The sequence below is a fragment of the Triticum urartu genome, chromosome 7A, assembly GCF_056163025.1.
Source record: "Triticum urartu cultivar PI428250 chromosome 7A, HENAU_Tu73, whole genome shotgun sequence".
In the NCBI taxonomy this organism is placed as follows: Eukaryota; Viridiplantae; Streptophyta; class Magnoliopsida; order Poales; family Poaceae; genus Triticum; species Triticum urartu.
The window spans coordinates 66127507-66149498 of NC_141879.1; positions in this window are offsets into that span (position 1 = coordinate 66127507).

The window sequence follows — 21992 nt, forward strand, 5'->3', positions numbered from 1 at the left end:
TAGGAATGCATGTATTACAAACGTTAGCGCCCCGTACTGGCACACCTGGGCCAGCGGATCGAGTGCCATGTTTGGCACGAGGCAGAAACCTTGAGCGACCGAGTACCATGAGCCGGCACAAGAAGCAAGCTACTGGTTCGTTTGAAATCTTTTAAAAGACGCCATTGTTTTGATCTAACCTGCTGAACGTGCATTATGAAACTAATCAATCAGTACCATTTTGTGAAAAAAATGGCGTGCTGTGGTTGGGAGTGATTAGGCACCATTAGGACATTCAAAATTACTGCAGCAGGACCAGTCAACTAACAAAACTGTTTAGCTAGGCGACCAACTATTTTAAGCTTGGGCATTAGTGCACCAGCAAAAAAAAAAAAGCTTGAGCATTAGTGGGGAAAAGCTCCTTGAGCATTAGCTAGGCGACCAATTAACGCATGCAACAGTGGTTTAACTACTATACTACTCCAGTAAGGCATGCATGGCTGAAATCAAAATGACGTTATTTAGGCGGATTACTTGCTAATTCTCCTTCCAAACAGAGGAGTACTAATCCATTATTTACACGAATTAATTGGTAATACTATTTTGGCTCCCGAACAGAGCAGTACCAGCAGCTTGAGTTGGTGGGCTGCATGCAGAAATTAATCGTCCGTCTACGAGAACCAGGATCATCGACTAAACCAGAACCAACCGTCAATTTTGCAAGTAATTCCCCATAAAAAAGCAACTCTGTTTTTGTTCGAGCTGATCAGAACCAAGGTCTGAAGCACTTCATAAGCAAGAAGCGCCAGCACATATTTTATCAGACCAGAGGTCTTAAGCAAGAACTGTAAGTTTGCAAAGAAATTAGACAGTTTTTTCGAACTTGATCCAAACCAGGACTGGAGTGATTCAGCAACAAGTGCTAGTAGTGGAACATCAAACCAGTCTAGCTAATCCTGATACATAGTTTCAGACCTGTCAGACATGGAACAAATAATTAAAAGATATCGTGTTTTTCTTGTGGGTTAACACTCAACACACCAGATTCAGATTCAAATTTTGAATCTGCATTCCAATAAACAGTCAAGTGAAAAAATTAACTGCCCACTGCATATACTCCCTCTCTCTCTCTCTCAGTTTACGGGGTGTGCTCGTACCCCTAGGTCATCAATTTGACCAACCTAATACAAGTCATATATTACAAAAATATATCAATACAAACTTCAGACGTCCTATTTTCAAATGGTATAATTTTTGTGTTATATTGTTTATATTAGAGTGATAAAATTAGCAACCTAGATATACGCGCAGGACTGGTAAACTGAAACAGAGAAAGTACCAAAATTTAACAAGTAGCAGAACAGCCTGGAAACAGTGTTGGCCCCCAGCGGCAGATTGGGGCCAATATTGACACGCTCCATTCACCCTATTTTACCCCACCACCCAACAATTACTGTTCTTCTACCCCCGAGTCAGACGCACACCCACCAGAACACCACAACCCGCCGGAATGAAACTCGCCCCTGCAATAGCACGCCGAAAGGCCACGGCTTCGGCCTGGAAAATATGGTCGCATCACAAATCTGCAGGTCGGCTGCTCCTGCGAGGCCGCAACCCACCCGGATCAAATCAAAGAAATAAATGGAGCAAAATTTGATACATGCAAAGCTAGCACCTGTGGACAAGAAAAGCCATGGATTCAAAACCATCCGCGGAGGAAAAGATTCAAATACTACCTCCATTTCAATTTACAAGTCCTATGCATATACCTAAGTTGCTAATTTTATCCCCCTAATTTAAACTATATAACACAAAAATTATACCATCTGAAAATAGAACATCTGAACTTTATATTGGTATATGTTTTTTAATATATGACTTGTATTAGGTTGGTCAAATTGACGACCTAGGCGCGCACGCCCTGTAAACTGAGAGAGAGATAGTAGAACACATAAAACTGGCCATGACGAGCTGACATGATGGGAAAGAACTCACCTGATCGGAGCTCCCGAGGTGGATGATGGTCTCCTGCCACTGGATCTAGAGTTTCGACCCTTCCGTGTTTGACTGCTTCCGGTGGATTTGGGCGGAACTTAATGGAACCGGCGGCGGAACCGAGTCCCGCTTGAGAGACACGAGGACCTTGCCGCAGTCAGGCTGCCCGTAATGAAAGTATCATAGGTAGTATAATGCATGCCAACTAAGCAATTTTGATGGAGTGACATATAATTAAATGAAGAAAGAGAGGCTTGAGTATCATATCATGATACCGTATCATATTAAATGATGTGCTACTTTGTGTCATGCATGGCAATAAATGTAGTCCTCTATGATACCAACATATGATACTATGCATTAGGGATGTAGTATCATAGACTAGTATCATATGCATGATACTAGTATATGATACTCCCCATTACAACCAGCCGGTGGTGCCGGTGTTAGACTTAATCCAGTAGGATAGGTTGGATCTTATGCCTAGAATTCAGATCACCTAATTGCATATGATCATAGAGGGGTTGAGTTCTTACCACCAATTAAGAAGCCATTGGTGTAGGCGTTGCGAAGTCCCATGCCTGCTCGATGCAGGCTTGATGCAGGCTCGGTGAAGATGCTCGCTGCAGGTAGCGGCGTCCCTCCGGGCGCCACCGGCACTGCCCTGGGACAGGGGCAGAGCTTGGAGATGATCTTCCCGTCGTGCAGCGCTCCCCCTGATCGGTTAGGGTTTAGGGATGTGGGCAGCAGGAGTAAACCGTATGAGAACTCGTCTAGCGTAGGTGCCGGATGTTCCCCCGTCTTTTTATGTGCGCTGGCGACAGGGGACCAAAACCATAGTTGGTTAGGGTGCCCCCGATCAGGGCGCGTAAGTTGAGATCAAGGGGTACGAACGTTGGTTCGTGGTCTCCCCGTTTCTCTGTTTAACGTAACTTTATTTCTGGTCTTTTATTTTCGTTTTGGCCCATTGGGCCTCTAGATCAATACCAACATTCTCCCCCTTGATCGTTAGGCTCAATGACTTTTGTCCATTCTCCATATGAATAATATACCAGAGTAAGGTGTTACAATAGCCGATGAAAAGCCATTGAACCTCAATACTCATAGCACGCATCCTATTTCAAAGTGGAACACATTTTACTTATTGGGAGTGGTTTATATTAGCGGTCCGATAATTCCAGAATCAAGAGGCTTCAAATAATCCCATGCCGGCTACATGCTCACGAAATATATTGCGTGGTAAGCTTTTAGTAAGCGGATCCGCAAGCATACGTGTCATACTGATATGCTTAACATTAATAGTTTGATCCTGGATTCTATGTTGAACAACATGGTACTTTAGGTCAATGTGCCTGGCAGCAGCACTTGACTTGTTGTTATTCACATAGAAAACTGCGGGTTCATTATCGTAGTACAATGTCAGTGGTTTGGAAATGCTGTCAACCACTTTAAGTCTGGGAATGAAATTCTTTAGGAATACAGCCTGCCCAGTGGCCTCAAAACATGCTAGATATTCTGCCATCATCGTAGATGAGACAACTATCTTTTGCTTGGAGCTTTTCCACGATATGGCTCCTCCAGCGAGTGTGAATATATAACCTGACGTGGATTTCATACTATCCACACACCCGGCAAGATCAGAGTCTGAATAACCAATAACTTCCAGGTTATCGGACTTTCTATATGTAAGCATGAAATTTTTAGTACCTTGCATATAACGCAAGACTTTCTTTGCGGCCTTCAAGTGGTTCGGTCCTGGATTAGATTGAATCCCGATTACAAAAGCTAAGTCAGGGCGTGTACATACTTGAGCATACATGATGCTTCCGACAGCTGAAGCATAAGGAACCGACTTCATATGATCAGTTTCATTTTGGTTCCTCGGACATTGGAATGTCACAAACTTATCGCCCTAACTATGGGGGCAGGTGAGGAAGAGCACTTATGCATATTGAATTTCTTTAGTACTCTCTCAAAGTATGCCTTTTGCGATAGTCCTAATGTTCGTTTGGACCTATCTCGATGAATCTCGATGCCAAGGACATACGAGGCTTCACCGAGATCCTTCATGTCAAATTTTGAGGACGGAAATCTCTTGGTCTCATGCAACATATCTTTATCGCTGCAAGCCAATAGAATATCATCCACATATAGGACTAAAAATGTGAACCTGCTGCCTTCAAATTTAACATATATGCAGTTGTCCACTTCATTCTCTTTAAAACCAAAAGTTCTAATAATCTCGTCGAACTTTAGGTACCACTGCCTTGAAGCTTGCCTCAAGCCATATATGGATTTCTTTAAATGACATGCCATGTGTTCTTTTCCTTCCACGACAAAACCTTCAGGTTGAGTCATGTAAACTTCTTCTTTTAAGTCACCATTCAAAAATGCTGTCTTGACATCCATTTGATGCAGCTCCAAATCATAATGAGCTACAAGTGCCATGACAATCCTGAAAGAATTTTTGGATGACACAGGCGAGAAGGTCTCCTTATAATCGATTCCTTCTCTCTGTGTAAAACCTTTTGCTATAAGTCTCGCTTTGAACCTTTCGACGTTCCGTTTGGAATCATATTTGGTTTTGTAGACCCACTTGCAGCCTACCCTTTTGGCTCCATCAGGAACTTCTACTAAGTCACAAACATCATTCGAGCTCATAGATTTCAATTCGTCTTCCATGGCTACCAACCATTTGGACGAGTCTTCACTTTTAGTGGCTTCTTTATATGAGGTCGGATCTTGTGCCTTCCCTATGTCATTTTCATCCTCACACATGAAAGTGACATAATCGCTAGAGATGGCCTTTTTCTTTTCCCATTGTGATCTTCTCGTAGGCTCATCAGTATGCGTATTTTCTCTTGCCCGAGAAGGTTGAGGATTAACATTGGGTTGAGGCTCATCATTTGGCTGAGGATCCTCATCAGGCCGAGGATCTTCATTATGCTGAGGCTCCTCGTCGGGTTGAGGATCCACTTCAGGTTCGGGATCACCAGTAGGTGTCTCGTGCATATTAGGCATAGGGATAAAGTTCTGTTGGATAGTCGGGGGTGGAACGTACACCCGCTTCTCCTCAAGATCAATGGCCCTAACCTCAGTGACTTCATTATCCTCAAAAAACACCGCTTGCCTGGTTTCCACAAACTTGGTGGTATGACCTGGGCAATAAAAGCAATATCATTTTCCTCTATGAGGATACCCAATGAAAAAACAACTAACTGTCTTTGGGTCCAATTTCTTAATATGTGGATTGAATACTTTAGCTTCATCCGGGCAGCCCCACACTCGTAAGTAATTCAAGCTTGGTTTCTTTCCCGCCCACATCTCGTAAGGTGTGCTCGGTGCTGACTTAGTTGGAGCAAGATTTAGGATGTGTGCAGCTGTTTTCAATGCCTCCATCCAAAGGCTTACTGGTAAGTTCGCATGACTAAGCATCCTATGTACCATATCCATAAGAGTGCGGTTGCGACGCTCAGCTACGCCATTTTGCTGAGGTTCACCAGGCATTGAATATTGGGCAATTATTCCATTTTCAGCAAGATATTTTGCGAACGGTCCTGAAATTTGCCCATAAGGAGCATGCCTGCCATAATATTCTCCCCCGCGGTCAGACCGTACTACTTTGATCTTTAGGTTGAGTTGATTTTCAACCTCGGCTTTATAAATCTTAAATTTGTCCAATGCTTCGGATCGATCACGTATGGGGTAAATATAGCCATAGCGAGAGAAATCATCTGTGAAGGTAATTAAAGAATCAAAACCATCCATAGACTTTACGTTAAAAGGTCTGCATATGTCAGTATGAATAAGTTCAAGGACCGATGTGGCTCTTACTGCTCCTTTCTTGATTGTTTTCACATATTTTCCCTTAATACAGTCAATACAATTGCCCGCATCAGAGAAATCTAGCGGAAGAAGTATTTCTTATTTAATCAATCGGTCCATTCTCCCCCTCGAAATGTGGCCCAAGCGACGATGCCACAATTTCGAAGAAGGATTGATACTTCTCCCATTTTTTTATGATTGCGTTCATTCATATTCATTTCACAGAGATACACACACATAGGATGACCGGGAAGATTTAACATATAAAGTTTGCCTCGTCGGACGGCGAGACCAACGTCCTTATTACAATACTTTAAAAAACATTGTTTCTCCCCAAAGGTACAATGAAATCCAAAATCATCTAAACATGAAACTGAAATCAAATTCCTACTCAAAGTAGGCACATAAATGAAGGAAATATGCCCTAGAGGCAATAATAAATTTATTATTTATTTCCTTATATCATGATAAATGTTTATTATTCATGCTAGAATTGTATTAACCAGAAACATAATAGATGTGTGAATACATAGAAAACAGAGTGTCACTAGTATGCCTCTGCTTGACTAGCTCGTTGATCAAAGATGGTTATGTTTCCTAACCATAGACATGAGTTGTCATTTGATTAACGGGATCACATCATTAGGAGAATGATGTGATTGACTTGACCCATTTCGTTAGCATAGCACTTGATCGTTTAGTTTGTTGCTATTGCTTTCTTCATGACTTATACATGTTCCTATGACTATGAGATTATGCAACTCCCATTTACCAGAGGAACACTTTGTGTGCTACCAAACGTCACAACGTAACTGGGTGATTATAAAGGTGCTCTATAGGTCTCTCCGAAGGTACTTGTTGGGTTGGCGTATTTCAAGATTAGGATTTGTCACTCCGAGTGTCGGAGAGGTATCTCTAGGCCCTCTCGGTAATGCACATCACTTAAGCCTGGCAAGCATTGCAACTAATGAGTTAGTTGCGGGATTATGTATTATGGAACGAGTAAAGAGACTTGCCGGTAACGAGATTGAACTAGGTATTGAGATACCGACGATCAAATCTCGGGCAAGTAACATATCGATGACAAAGGGAACAACATATGTTGTTATGCGGTCTGACCGATAAAGATCTTCGTAGAATATCTGGGAGCCAATATGAGCATCTAGGTTCCGCTATTGGTCATTGACCGGAGACATGTCTCGGTTATGTCTACATAGTTCTCGAACCCGTAGGGTCCGCACGCTCAAAGTTTCGGTGATGATTGTATTATGAGTTTATGTGATTTGATGTACCGAAGGTAGTTCGGAGTCCCAGATGAGATCGGGGACATGACGAGGAGTCTCGAAATGGTTGAGACGTAAAGATCGATATATTGGATGACTATATTCGGACATCGGAAACGTTCCGAGTGATTCGGGTATTTTCGGGGGTACCGAGGAGTTACGGGAATACGAGGAAGAAGTAATGGGCCTCATGGGCCAAGTGGTGGAAGAGAGGAGGCAGGGCGCGCGGCCCCCTAGCCCAAACCGAATTGGACTAGGGGGCCGCCCCCCTTTCCTCCTTTTCCTCCTTCTCCTTCCTTCTCCTTCCTTTCCTCCTCCTAGTAGGAGTAGGAAAGGGGAGTCCTACTCCTACTAGGAGGAGGACTCCTCCTCCTGGCGCGCCCATAGAGGGCCGGCCGGCGTCCCCCCTTGCTCCTTTATATACAGGGGCAGGGGGGCACCTCTAGACACACAAGTTGATCAGTTGATCTCTCCCAGCCGTGTGCGGTGCCCCCCTCCACCATATTCCACCTCGGTCATATCGTACCGGTGCTTAGGCGAAGCCCTGCGTCGGTAGCAACATCATCACCGTCACCACGCCGTCGTGCTGACGGAAGTCTCCCGTGAAGCTCTGCTGGATCGGAGTTCGCGGGACGTCACCGAGCTGAACGTGTGCTAAACTCGGAGGTGCCGTGCGTTTGGTACTTGGATCAGTCGGATCGTGAATACGTACGACTACATCAACCGCGTTGTGCTAACGCTTCCGCTTTCAGTCTACGAGGGTACGTGGACAACAATCTCCCCTCTCGTTGCTATGCATCACCATGATCTTGCGTGTGTGTAGGAAAATTTTGAAATTACTACATTCCCCAACAGTGGCATCCGAGCCAGGTTTTATGCGTTGATGTAATATGCACGAGTAGAACACAAGTGAGTTGTGGGCGATATAAGTCATACTGCTTACCAGCATGTCACACTTTGGTTCGGCGGTATTGTTGGATGAAGCGGCCCGGACCGACATTACGCGTACGCTTACGCGAGACTGGTTTTACCGCCGTGCTATGCACACAGGTGACTAGCGGGTGTCAGTTTCTCTAACTTTAGTTGAACCGAGTGTGGCTATGCCCGATCCTTGAGAAGGTTAAAACAGCACCAACTTGACAAACTATCGTTGTGGTTTTGATGCGTAGGTAAGAACGGTTCTTGCTAAGCCCGTAGCAGCCACGTAAAACTTGCAACAACAAAGTAGAGGACGTCTAACTTGTTTTTGCAGGGCATGTTGTGATGTGATATGGTCAAGACGTGATGATATATATGTTGTTGTATGAGATGATCATGTTTTTTTTGAAGTTATCGGCAACTGGCAAAAGCCTTATGGTTATCTCTCTATTGCATAAGATGCAAGCACCAAATAATTGCTTTACTTTATCGCTATGCGATAGCAATAATTGCAAGAGCAATTGTTGGCGAGACAACCATGTGACGACACATTGATATAGATCAAGATGATGGAGGTCATGGTATCATGCCAGTGACGATGGAGATCATGACGATGCTTTGGAGATGGAGATCAAAGGCACAAGATGATGATGGCCATATCATGTCACATATTTTGATTGCATGTGATGTTTATCTTTTATACATCTTATTTTGCTTAGTTCGAAGGTAGCTTTATAAGATGATCTCTCACTAATTATCAAGGTATAAGTGTTCTCCCTGAGTATGCACCGTTGCGAAAGTTCTTCGTGCTGAGACACCACGTGATGATCGGGTGTGATAGGCTCTATGTTCAAGTACAACGGGTGCAAAACAGTTGCACACGCGGAATACTTAGGTTAAACTTGACGAGCCTAGCATATAACAGATATGGCCTCAGAACACGGAGACCAAAAGGTCGAGCGTGAATCATATTGTAGATATGATCAACATAGTGATGTTCACCATTGAAACTAATCCATCTCACGTGATGATCGGACATGGTTTAGTTGATATGGATCACGTGATCACTTAGAAGATTAGAGGGATGTCTGTCTAAGTGGGAGTTCTTAAGTAATATGATTAATTGAACTTTAATTTATCATGAACTTAGTCCTGGTAGCATTAGCATATCTATGTTGTAGATCAATAGCTCGCGTTTAGCTCCCCTGTTTTATTTTTGATATGTTCCTAGAGAAAATTAAGTTGAAAGATGTTAGTAGCAATGATGCGGATTGGATCCGTGATCTGAGGATTATCCTCATTGCTGCACACAAGAATTATGTCCTTAATGCACCGCTAGGTGACAGACCTATTGCAAGAGTAGATGCTGACGTTATGAACGTTTGGCTAGCTCAATATGATGACTACTTGATAGTTTAGTGCACCATGCTTAAACGGCTTAGAATCGGGACTTCAAAGACGTTTTGAACGTCATGGACCATATGAGATGTTCCAGGAGTTGAAGTTAATATTTCAAGCAAATACCCGAGTTGAGAGATATGAAGTCTCCAAAAAGTTCTATAGCTAAAAGATGGAGGAGAATAGCTCAAGCAGTGAGCATGTGCTCAGATTGTCTGGGTACTACAATCGCTTGAATCAAGTGGGAGTTAATCTTCCAGATAAGATAGTGATTGAAAGAATTCTCTAGTCACCATCACCAAGTTAGTAGAACTTCGTGATGAACTATGATATGCAAGGAATAACGAAAACGATTCCCAAGCTCTTCGTAATGCTGAAATCAACGAAGGTAGAAATCAAGAAAATTATCAAGTGTTGATGGTAGACAAGACCACTAGTTTCAAGAAAAGGGCAAAGGGAAGAGGGGAACTTCAAGAAGAACGGCAAGCAAGTTGCTGCTCAAGTGAAGAAGCCCAAGTCTAGTCCTAAGCCTGAGACTAAGTGCTTCTACTGCAAAGGGACTGGTCACTGGAAGCGGAATTGCCCCAAGTATTTGGTGGATAAGAAGGATGGCAAAGTGAACAAAGGTATATTTGATATACGGATTATTTATGTGTATTTTACTAGTGTTCATAGCAACCCCCGGTATTTGATACTAGTTCAGTTGCTAAGAGTAGTATCTCGAAACGGGAGTTGCAGAATGAACAGAGACTAGTTAAGGGTGAAGCGATGATGTGTGTTGGAAGTGGTTCCAAGATTGATATGATCATCATCGCACACTCCCTATACTTTCGGGATTAGTGTTGAACCTAAATAAGTGTTATTTGGTGTTTGCATGGAGCATAAATATGATTTGATCATGTTTATTGCAATACGGTTATTCATTTAAGTAAGAGAATAAATTGTTGTTCTGTTTACATATATGGTTACACACCCAATGAAAATGGTTCGTTGGAACTCGATCGTAGTGATACACATATTCATAATATTGAAACCAAAAGATACAAAATTAATAATGATAGTGCAACTTATTTGTGGCACTGTCGTTTAGGTCATATTGGTGTAAAGCGCATGAAGAAACTCCATGTTGATGGACTTTTGGAATCACTTGATTATGAATCAGTTGATGCTTACGAACCATGCCTCATGGGCAAGATGACTAAGATCCCGTTCTCCGGAACAATGCAGCAAGCAACAGATTTGTTGGAAATCATGCATACTGATGTATGTGGTCTGATGAATATTGAAGCTCGCGGCAGGTATCATTATTTTCTGACCTTCACAGATGATTTGAGCAGATATGGGTATATCTAGTTGATGAAACATAAGTCTGAAACATTTGAAAAGTTCAAAAACTTCAGAGGGAATCGGAAAATCATCGTGACAAGAAAATAAAGTTTCCACGATCTGATCGCAGAGACAGATATTTGAGTTACGATTTGGTCTTCAATTAAAACAATGTGGAATAGTTTCACAAAATCGTGCCACCTGGAACACCACAGCATAATGGTTTTGAGGTTATGCATTAGAGACAGCTACATTCACGTTAAATAGGGCACCATCTAAATTCGTTGAGACGACACCGTATGAACTATGGTTTGGCAAGAAACCTAAGCTGTCGTTTCTCAAAGTGTGAGGTTGCAATGCTTATGTGAAAAAGTTTCAACCTGATAAGCTCAAACCCAAATCGGAGAAGTGCGTCTTCATAGGATACCCAAAAGAAAATATTGGGCACACCTTCTATCACAAATCCGAAGGCAAGATATTCATTGCTGAGAATGGATCCTTTCTAGAGAAGGAGTTTCTCTCGAAAGAAGTGAGTGGGAGAAAAGTAGAACTTGATGAGGTAATTGTACCTGCTCCCTTATAGGAAAGTAGTTCATCATAGAAATCTATTCCTGTGACTACTACACCAATTAGTGAGGAAGCTAATGATGATGATCATGTAACTTCAGATCAAGTTACTACCGAACCTCGTAGGTAAACTAGAGTGAGATCCGCACCAGAGTGGTATGGTAATCCTGTTCTGGAGGTCATGTTACTTGACCATGACGAACTTACGAACTATGAGGAAGCGATGATGAGCCCAGATTCCGCGAAACGGCTCGAGGCCATGAAATCTGAGATGAGATCCATGTATAAGAACAAAGTATGGACTTTGATTGACTTGCCCAAAGATCGGCGAGCCATTGAGATTAAATGGATCTTCAAGAGGAAGACGTACGCTGATAGTAGTGTTACTATCTACAAAGCTAGAATTGTCGCAAAAAGGTTTTCGACAAGTTCAAGGTGTTGACCACGATGAAAATTTCTCACTCGTATCTATGCTTAAGTCTGTCTGAATCATGTTAGCTATTGCCGCATTTTATGAAATGTGGCAAATGGATAAACAAAATTTCATTCCTTAATTGGATTTATTAGAGAAGAGTTGTATATGATGCAACCAGAAGGTTTTGTCGATCCTAAAGGTACTAACAAAATATGCAAGCTCCAGCGATCCATCTATGGACTGGTGCAAGCATCTCGGAGTTGGAATATACGCTTTGGTAAGTTGATCAAAGCATATAGTTTTATACAGACTTGCGGTGAAGCCTGTATTTACAAGAAAGTGAGTGGGAGCACTACATCATTTCTGATAAGTATATGTATGACATATTGTTGATCGAAGATGATGTAGAATTATTCTGCAAAGCATAAAGGAATGTTTGAAAGGAGTTTTTTCAAAGAAAGACCTCGGTGAAGCTGCTTACATATTGAGCATCAAGATCTATAGGGATAGATCAAGACGCTTGGTAAGTTTTTTAATGAGTACATACCTTGACAAAATTTTGAAGTAGTTCAAAATGGAACAGTCAAAGAAGGAGTTCTTGCCTGTGTTACAAGGTGTGAAGTTGAGTAAGACTCAAAACCCGACCACGGCAGAAGATAGAGAGAGAATGAAAGTCATTCCTTATGCCTCAGCCATAGGTTCTATAAAATATGCCATGCTGTGTACCAGACCTATTGTATACCCTGCCCTGAGTTTGGAAAAGGAGTACAATAGTGATCTAGGAGTAGATCACTGGACATTGGTCAAAATTATCCTTAGTGGAATAAGGATATGTTTCTCGATTATGGAAGTGACAAAAGGTTCGTCGTAAAGGGTTACGTCGATGCAAATTTTGACACCGATCTAGATGACTCTAAATCTGAATCTGGATACATATTGAAAGTGGGAGCAATTAGCTAGAGTAGTTCTGTGCAGAGCATTGTTGACATAGAAATTTGCAAAATACTTACGGATCTGAATGTGGGAGACCCGTTGACTAAACTTCTCTCACAAGCAAAACATGATCACACCTCAGTACTCTTTGGGTGTTAATCACATAGCGATGTGAACTAGATTATTGGCTCTAGTAAACCCTTTGGGTGTTGGTCACATGTCAATGTGAACTATGGGTGTTAATCACATGGTGATGTGAATTATTGGTATTAAATCACATGGCGCTGTGAACTAGATTATTGACTCTAGTGCAAGTGGGAGACTGAAGGAAATATGCTCTAGAGACAATAATAAATTTATTATTTATTTCCTTATATCATGATAAATGTTTATTATTCATGCTAGAATTGTATTAACCGGAAACATAATACATGTGTGAATACATAGACAAACAGAGTGTCACTAGTATGCCTCTACTTGACTAGCTCGTTGATCAAAGATGGTTATGTTTCCTAACCATAGACATGAGTTGTCATTTGATTAACGGGATCACATCATTAGGAGAATGATGTGATTGACTTGACCCATTCCGTTAGCATAGCACTTGATTGTTTAGTTTGTTGCTATTGCTTTCTTCATGACTTATACATGTTCCTATGACTATGAGATTATGCAACTCCCATTTATCAGAGGAACACTTTGTGTGCTAACAAACGTCATAAAGTAATTGGGTGATTATAAAGGTGCTCTACAGGTGTCTCCGAAGGTACTTGTTGGGTTGGCGTATTTCGAGATTAGGATTTGTCACTCCGATTGTCGGAGAGGTATCTCTGGGCCCTCTCGGTAATGCACATCACTTAAGCCTTGCAAGCATTGCAACTAATGAGTTAGTTGCGGGATGATGTATTACGGAACGAGTAAAGAGACTTGCCGGTAACGAGATTCAACTAGGTATTGAGATACCGACGATCGAATCTTGGGCAAGTAACATACCGATGACAAAGGGAACAACGTATGTTGTTATGCGGTCTGACCGATAAAGATCTTCGTAGAATATGTGGGAGCCAATATGAGCATCCAGGTTCCGCTATTGGTTATTGACCGGAGACATGTCTCGGTCATGTCTACATAGTTCTCGAACCCGTAGGGTCCGCACGCTTAAAGTTTCGGTGACGATTGTATTATGAGTTTATGTGATTTGATGTACCGAAGGTAGTTCGGAGTCCCAGATGAGATCGGGGACATGACGAGGAGTCTCGAAATGGTTGAGACGTAAAGATCGATATATTGGATGACTATATTCGGACATCGGAAACGTTCCGAGTGATTCGGGTATTTTCGGGGGTACCGAGGAGTTACGGGAATACGAGGAAGAAGTAATGGGCCTCATGGGCCAAGTGGTGGAAGAGAGGAGGCAGGGCGTGCGGCCCCCTAGCCCAAACCGAATTGGACTAGGGGGCCGGCCCTCCTTTCCTCCTTTTCCTCCTTCTCCTTCCTTCTCCTTCTCCTCCTTCCTTCTCCTTCTCCTCCTTCCTTTCCTCCTCCTAGTAGGAGTAGGAAAGGGGAGTCCTACTCCTACTAGGAGGAGGACTCCTCCTGCTGGCGCGCCCATAGAGGGCCGGCCGGCCTCCCCCCTTGCTCCTTTATATACAGGGGAAGGGGGCACCTCTAGACACACAAGTTGACCAGTTGATCTCTCCCAGCCGTGTGCAGTGCCCCCCTCCACCATATTACACCTCGGTCATATCGTAGCGGTGCTTAGGCGAAGCCCTGTGTCGGTAGCAACATCATCACCATCACCACGCCGTCGTGCTGACAGAACTCTCCCGTGAAGCTCTGCTGGATCGGAGTTCGCGGGACGTCATCGAGCTGAACGTGTGCTGAACTCGGAGGTGCCGTGCGTTTGGTACTTGGATCGGTCGGATGGTGAAGACGTACGACTACATCAACCACGTTGTGCTAACGTTTCCACTTTCAGTCTACGAGGGTACGTGGACAACACTCTGCCCTCTTGTTGCTATGCATCACCATGATCTTGCATGTGCGTAGGAAAATTTTGAAATTACTACGTTCCCCAACAATAAAGAACGTCCTTTGACGAGGACATGTATTGGGGGTAGGGTAACAGGCCTGACCTAAAGACCCTACCCATGGGCACCGTACACTTTGTACTGGGCCCCTGGGCCAGATCGCCGTCCAGATGTACCGCAACTTGAAAGTCACTCGGACGGCATCAACCACACGGAGCACGTCACTCCACTCGACGAACTCATTCCACTAGGCCGTGTAACTCACTCGGATATGCGCAGACCAGCAGTCGACAAGGCACGCGAAGCATCATCTTAGTAGTAGGCTGAGTTATGGCATTAACGCCCCCACTTTGTAACATAGAAGGTGAGGGGGTGGCGCACTCTATATAAGCCACCCCCCACCGCTAGATCCGTTCTCCTCTCATTGTAATCTCTGGATACATACTAAGATAAAACAAAGCCTCTCCGGAGCACGAGACTTAGGGTTGTTATCTCCATCGCGAGAGGCCCGAACTCGATAAAACCACCGTGTCACCCATATGCATCTCGATAGATCATGCTCCTTTATCCTACCCCTCTCTTACTGTCGGAATGCTCCTTTATCCTACCCCTCTCTTACTGTCGGAATCGTTCCCACGACAGTTGGCGTCCACCGTGGGGCTTGGCGTCTATCAAGCCATGGTGCAAATGGTTCTTTCTTCAATCTTCCGCAGCGGATCAATGACCATTGCCGGAGAAATTGGCCGATGGAGTTCTGGCGATTGCAACATTCATACAAACAAAAAGATCAAGGAAGTATCCATTCCATCTACTCTTTTTACAATAAATTGTCTAACAACAGGTTTGTCTTTTCCTCTTGTAGGATCACACGCACCCATGCATATCATGAAGCAGAGAAGAAGAGAAAAGAACAACTCATTTCCCATATTTCTTGCCTTCTTCCGAGATCATCATCAACGGTGACCGCAAAATCGGCCATCGACGCGATCCGTCCTCGTCCTCACCGGCCTTGCGTCTGGCACCGTCGTTGAGCTCCTACACACGGTCACCGGTGTGGTCCGTCCCGTCGTCCGCGAACGCTGTTGCTGCTGCTTCGTGCACGACCGCCTCGCATGCGGCGCGGTCGAGGAGGCGAAGGGATTGGACCCGTCTGATTCCAGGAGCAGTGAAGTGTTGTGCCGTGCTCGTCGGCCCGAGTCATACTCACAGGCCTCAAGCCACGCACGCCTGCCCTGAGACATGCTCGTCTGCCGATCGCCGCGATCGCCCGCCTTGCGACACGCTCGTCGGGGCCGCCCCGCGGCACGCTCGGGGCCGCCTCAAGACGCGCTTGCCGGCCCTCGCTTGCATCGCCGGCAGCACGAGCCACCCGGCCGCCTGGGTCTTCTTCATCTGCGTCGTTTACATCGGATGGTACGTAGCCTGCTACCCCATACGCATAACGTGGCCCTCTTAATCCTTCGTAAAGTGGCCTGGTAGTTTCCTCAAATTAATCGCCTGATTAAACGCCCATTAAATAAGGGTTTCCAGCACCAATTACCACAGCCGTTTAATGCTCCTTGCATGCATCCATACACTCCCGTATGGTTGTGCTAGTGCGTGCATGCTCTCAATTGGCAAATGCACTTAACCCAATTGCGTGCCATGTGCCAGTTACCATTTCTTAAATATCTCATGAAGTGGCCAATTAGGCAAGGATTCCGTTACCTAGTTAAGGTGATTGATTGCCTCTGCTTCTTCCGCAATTTAATGGCTTAATTGCGTACCTTTCGTTTTTCACGCTGATTAAATTTGTGCATGCATGCACAACCATCCATGGTCTTTAATTCTTGCAAAATAGCATCTGTGCAGGGACACTTTAGTCCAGCAAAACAATATTTGTGGCTACTAACCTGCAGGGTCACTCGTCCGTCATGGCCCTCGGACAGCAGTTTACTCGGACGAACATTTTATTTCAAGCGACTAACATCATATGCAGATTAACTCAGATGAAATTTGCGTCCAAACGACTAATATGGAGTGACTTGGCCGCCTGCACGCCGTCACTCTGCTGGACACGTCTTCGTCACCTTAACTAACTCGACTGCTCCGTGTGTCGCCGCTCGATGAGACACTCGACCGCCCGCGCGTTGTTGTCATTCGGATGGCCCGTGCATCGTCACTTCGCGGGACGCATCCACATCACCCAGACGCCCCGTGCATCATCATTCCACGGGACGCGTCTACTACACTCGGATGCCCCACGCATCGTCAGTCCGCGGGACAAGTCTACTTCACTCGGTCGCCTCGCGCGTCGTCACTCGGTTGGTCACCTCATAACCGCTCGGCCGCCCCGCGCGTCGCCACTCGGTTGGTCACCTCATAACCACTCGGCCGCCCCGCGCGTCGCCACTCGGTTGGTCACCTCATAACCACTCGACCGCCCCGCGCGTCGTCATCGGTTGGTCACCTCATCACCACTCGGCCGCCCCGCGCGTCGCCACTCGGTTGGTCACCTCATAACCACTCGGCCGCCCCGCGTCGCCACTCGGTTGGTCACCTCGTAACCGCTCGGCCGCCCCGCGCGTCGCCACTCGGTTGGTCACCTCATAACCGCTCGGCCGGCCCGCGCGTCGCCACTCGGTTGGTCACCTCATAACCGCTCGGCCGCCCCGCGCGTCGCCACTCGGTTGGTCACCTCATAACCGCTCGGCCGCCCCGCGCGTCGCCACTCGGGTGGTCACCTCATAACCACTCGGCCGCCCCGCGCATCGCCACTCGGTTGGTAACCTCATCACCACTCGGCCGCCCCGCGCGTCGCCACTCGGTTGGTCACCTCATAACCACTCGGCCGCCCCGCGCGTCCTCATCGGTTGGTCACCTCATAACCACTCGGCCGCCCCGCGCATCGCCATCGGTTGGTCACCTCATAACCACTCGGCCGCCCCGCGTGTCGCGATCGGTTGGTCACCTCATCACCACTCGGCCGCCCCGCGCGTCGCCATCGCCAAAACCCCCAGTGGGTGACTTAGCTGCAAATCTGTTTCGCCTAAGTTCAAGAAATCCTACCGAGTGGAGATCAAACCTCTCACTCGGGGGCTTAGCTACAGTCCAGTACTCGCCTAAGTTTAAAAAAATCGTACCGAGTGGTGAGCAAACCTCCCACTCGAGAGCTTAGCTGCAGTCCAGTACTCGCCTAAGTTTGAAAAAATCCTACCGAGTGGAGAGCAAACATCCCACTCGGGGGCTTAGTTGTACTCCATTACTCGCCTAAGTTTGAAAAAATCCTACCGAGTGGAGAGCAAACCTCCCACTCGGGGGCTTAGCTGCAGTCCAGTACTCGCCTAAGTTTGAAAAAAATCCTACCGAGTGGAGAGCAAACCTCTCACTCGGGGGCTTAGCTGCAGTCCAGTACTCGCCTAAGTTTGAAAAAATCCTACCGAGTGGAGAGCAAACCTCCCACTCGGGGGCTTAGCTGCAGTCCAGTACTCGCCTAAGTTTGAAAAAATCCTACCGAGTGGAGAACAATCCTCCCACTCGGGGGCTTAACTGCGGTTCAGTACTCGCCTAAGTTTGAAAAAAATCCTACCGAGTAGAGAGCAAGCCTCCCACTCGGAGGCTTAGCTACAGTCTAAGGACTCGCCTAAGTAGCCAAAACCCGACTAAGACAAGAGCAAACCTCTAATTTAAGGAGCTGCATCACAAGTATAATGTGTGTTCCATCCCTATCCGAAAGGACACCGAGACGAAGGTCGGCTGTTACTATCGCCTCGTCACCACTCGGCTGCCCCGTGCGTAGCCACTCGTTTGGTCGCCTCATCACCACTCGGCCACTCGTGTGCCTTCAGACAGCTAAGTCATTTTACATTCTGTTATTTCCGTCTCCCCGGGTATCCCGTAATTCACACATCACGTTCACTCGGAGGCCACGCCATCGAGTGTACCTCTACACTCGGCTGTTTATTTTCACATACTTGCTTAGTACTGGTTATGTGACTCCCGAGTCCAACTTCCATTTTTCGCACACATCATTCACGAACACCATGTGTCGTTCTTCATTTCGAGTTTGCATCGGTCCTCCGGGGCTGCAACTCAGTCGAAACACTATACTTCCATTTTATTTTAGCCAGTATTCCAACGAGTTCAGTAGGATCTCTCGCTTCGACAAGTTCGAACGAATCCTTCACTCTTTTAGACTCTTGCTGGTTAACCAGCAAGCCCCTTGCACTCCCAGCGGGTGTCTATGGGTGTTATTCACACAAATCATTTCAGCACACATCAAATTTCCTCAAGAAATTATTTTGTTGACTTGTGCCATTTTTTACACAAGTTACGTGATCACTCGACGGCCCTATGCGCCAACTTCATCGCTGCTTGGACTCGGTCACCATACTGGTCCTAGCGTACCGCAACACTGACCTTGTCGCTCTGTTGGCTTCAAACACATCCGGCCAACCCCTCTGTGGAATCCTCTTCATCGATAATATAGACCTGGTCAGGCATGAGGCAGATAAGTCCCTTTTATAATTAAACTTCACACGTCACTCTTTTTGCGAGTTTGCCTCTTTTGAGTATCACTCGGAAATTTCTCCTCATCCTTACCCGAGTCCGACTCGATGAATTACAAATTATCCATTCAACACTATATTTCCCGTATTCCGACATGTCCGTTGTTGAAGCTTGTAGTACGCTCGGGAGCTACGCCACACTCGGGGGCTGCAACTCATTTGGAATGACACTCTCCTGAGTGGTCGAGTGCTTCATCACCAGTTAGATCCTTCACTTCAACAAGTGCATTCGACCCACCACCTTGACAAGTTTTATAATTACCCAGACGCTCTGCGCGCCATCTTCATTCCTACTCAGACTCAGTTGTCACGCCGGTCTTGTTGCGTCGCAACCACGCTACATCAACCTCGTCGCTACATTAACTTTGAAAGCATCTGGCTAACTCCTTCGAAGATAATTTCATCCACTTTGCTGGACACGTAGTCCTTCACTCGGCCACCTCACGTATCTTCACTCGGCCGTCCCGCGCGTCGCCACTCGGTTGCGCACGTCTTCACTGCTTGGTCGCTCCGCGCATTGCCTCTCGGTTGTGCATGCCTTCACCACATGGCCGCCCCACGCATCACCCGTTGACTGGACACGTAATCCTTCACTCGGCCACCTCATGCATCCTCACTCGGCCGTCCCGCACGTCGCCACTCGGTTGTGCACGTCTTCACCACTTGGCCGCTCCGCACATCGCCTCTCGGTTGTGCATGCCTCTGCCACACGGCCGCCCAGCGCGTCGCCACTTGGCTGGACACGTAGTCCTTCACTCGGACACCTCGCGCATCCTCACTTGGCCGCCCCGCGCGTCGCCACTCGGTTGTGCACATCTTCACCACTCGGCCGCCCCGCGCGTTGCCACTCAGTTGTGCATGTCTTCATCATTCGACCACCTCGCACATCATGACTCGGCCACTCCACGCGTCGCCACTCGGTTGTGCATGTCTTCACCACTCGACCGCCCCGCGCGTCGTCACTCGATTGTACACATCATCGCCCCTTAGCCACCTCGCGCGTCACCATCAGTTGGGCATGTCTTTACCTCTACACCCCCAGCACGGAAACGACTAAGTTACTCATATGATCAAACCTCATATCACACTCTGTAGCAAGCTTACCTCTTTTGAGCATCACTCGGGGGCTACGCATAGCCGTTGGCCATGCTGCCCTCAGGGGTTACACCCATTCGATCAACCCATTGACCACATCAGGAATATCTTTCTGACCATACATGCTCGTTCTGCCGAACATCTATAAGGGTAGTACTGTCCACTCGGACGATCGCCCAAATCATTTCTTGAAGTCATCTTAAGGACTGCAAAAGGGTGAAAATGGCGGTCCTCTACGGATACACTTGGCCCTTATCCTAGTCTCCAAGGCCTCAGTCTCACAAACTTGGACTGAGAGATGGCATGTGCTAGTGTTCCCCCGGGATAATGAGTGGCGTCTCTCAGGATAGTCAGCCCACACACTAGCCTCGCCACTCGGGTTTCATGGCACGTCCATGTCAGACCACTAGCCTATCTCCTTTGGGAGAAATGCGAGTGCCACCGAGTTTTTCCTTGCAGTCAACATACCCCGATCAGTTGGGAAGCACGTCTACTCGGACAAACACCCCTTTCACGCAAAATCTAATGGTTATAAGAAGTATTACTGGAACGATTACTCCCTGGAGTGTTCAGCTTTTTTCTATAGTCGGCAATTTCAAAGCCGAATTCATTCATCATGCCGAGAGCACAAAGATTCAGCTGCTTGACCGAGTTCCAGGCTGAATTTATTCCATGCCGAGTGCTCGAAGATCAGTTCGACTGACTCAGCTCCAGGCTGAGCTTACTTTCCATGTCAAGCGCCTGAAGATGCATCTGATTGACTCAATTTCAGACTAAAAGATATTTACCGTGTCGACTGCATGGAGGTTTACCAGGAGACTTGAACCCTCTGCCCGACTCATCTAGTGCGACAGAGGCTCGGGGACTACACCCAGTGGGTGCACTCAGCGTGCCCCCACTGGAAGAGAACTCATAAAGAAACATTTTACTCGATGCAAAACAAGATCCAGAATTACTTGACCTCAGAGTCAGAGAAGAACAAGTTCGATCAGTACCAGCTAAGAAGATTTTTAGTTCTCTCAGACCCCCGCCGACTGCCCGCAGTCGACGGCGGTCTCGGGGACTACACCCAGTGGGTGCACTCAGCGTGCCCCCACTGGAGTAATCTCCACTCGATACGGCCTGACCAGTCCGAGTGATGAACAACAACAAAAAAGATAGGCTCTAAGACTCCCACCGACTACCCGCAGTCGACGACAGTCTCGGGGACTACACCCAGTGGGTGCACTCAGCGTGCCCCCACTGGAATGGTATCCACTCGGGACGGTCCGCCCGGTCTGAGTGACGGCCAAACAACAAAAAAGACACATTCCACGCGTGAAGAAATTCCGACTAATCAGTTACTCGATGCAGGACCAGCTCCAAATCACTCCCAAAAAAATTGCTATAAGGTGAGTTTAACGCTCCTCCGCGGACCCGTTTGAGCTCATTTCACTCGGACACCATGCAGTCCAGAATCCGTCAAGGCAACATGCGGAGATAAGACCGTCGGGTGACTAAAGGGAGTTCATAAGTGCCTCCGTAGCACTCGACTCATCTAAGAATTCACCTCGACTTGACCCGCTCAACCTTGACCGATTCGGGGGCTAATGACGAGGACATGTATTGGGGGTAGGGTAACAGGCCTGACCTAAAGACCCTACCCATGGGCACCGTACACTTTGTACTGGGCCCCTGGGCC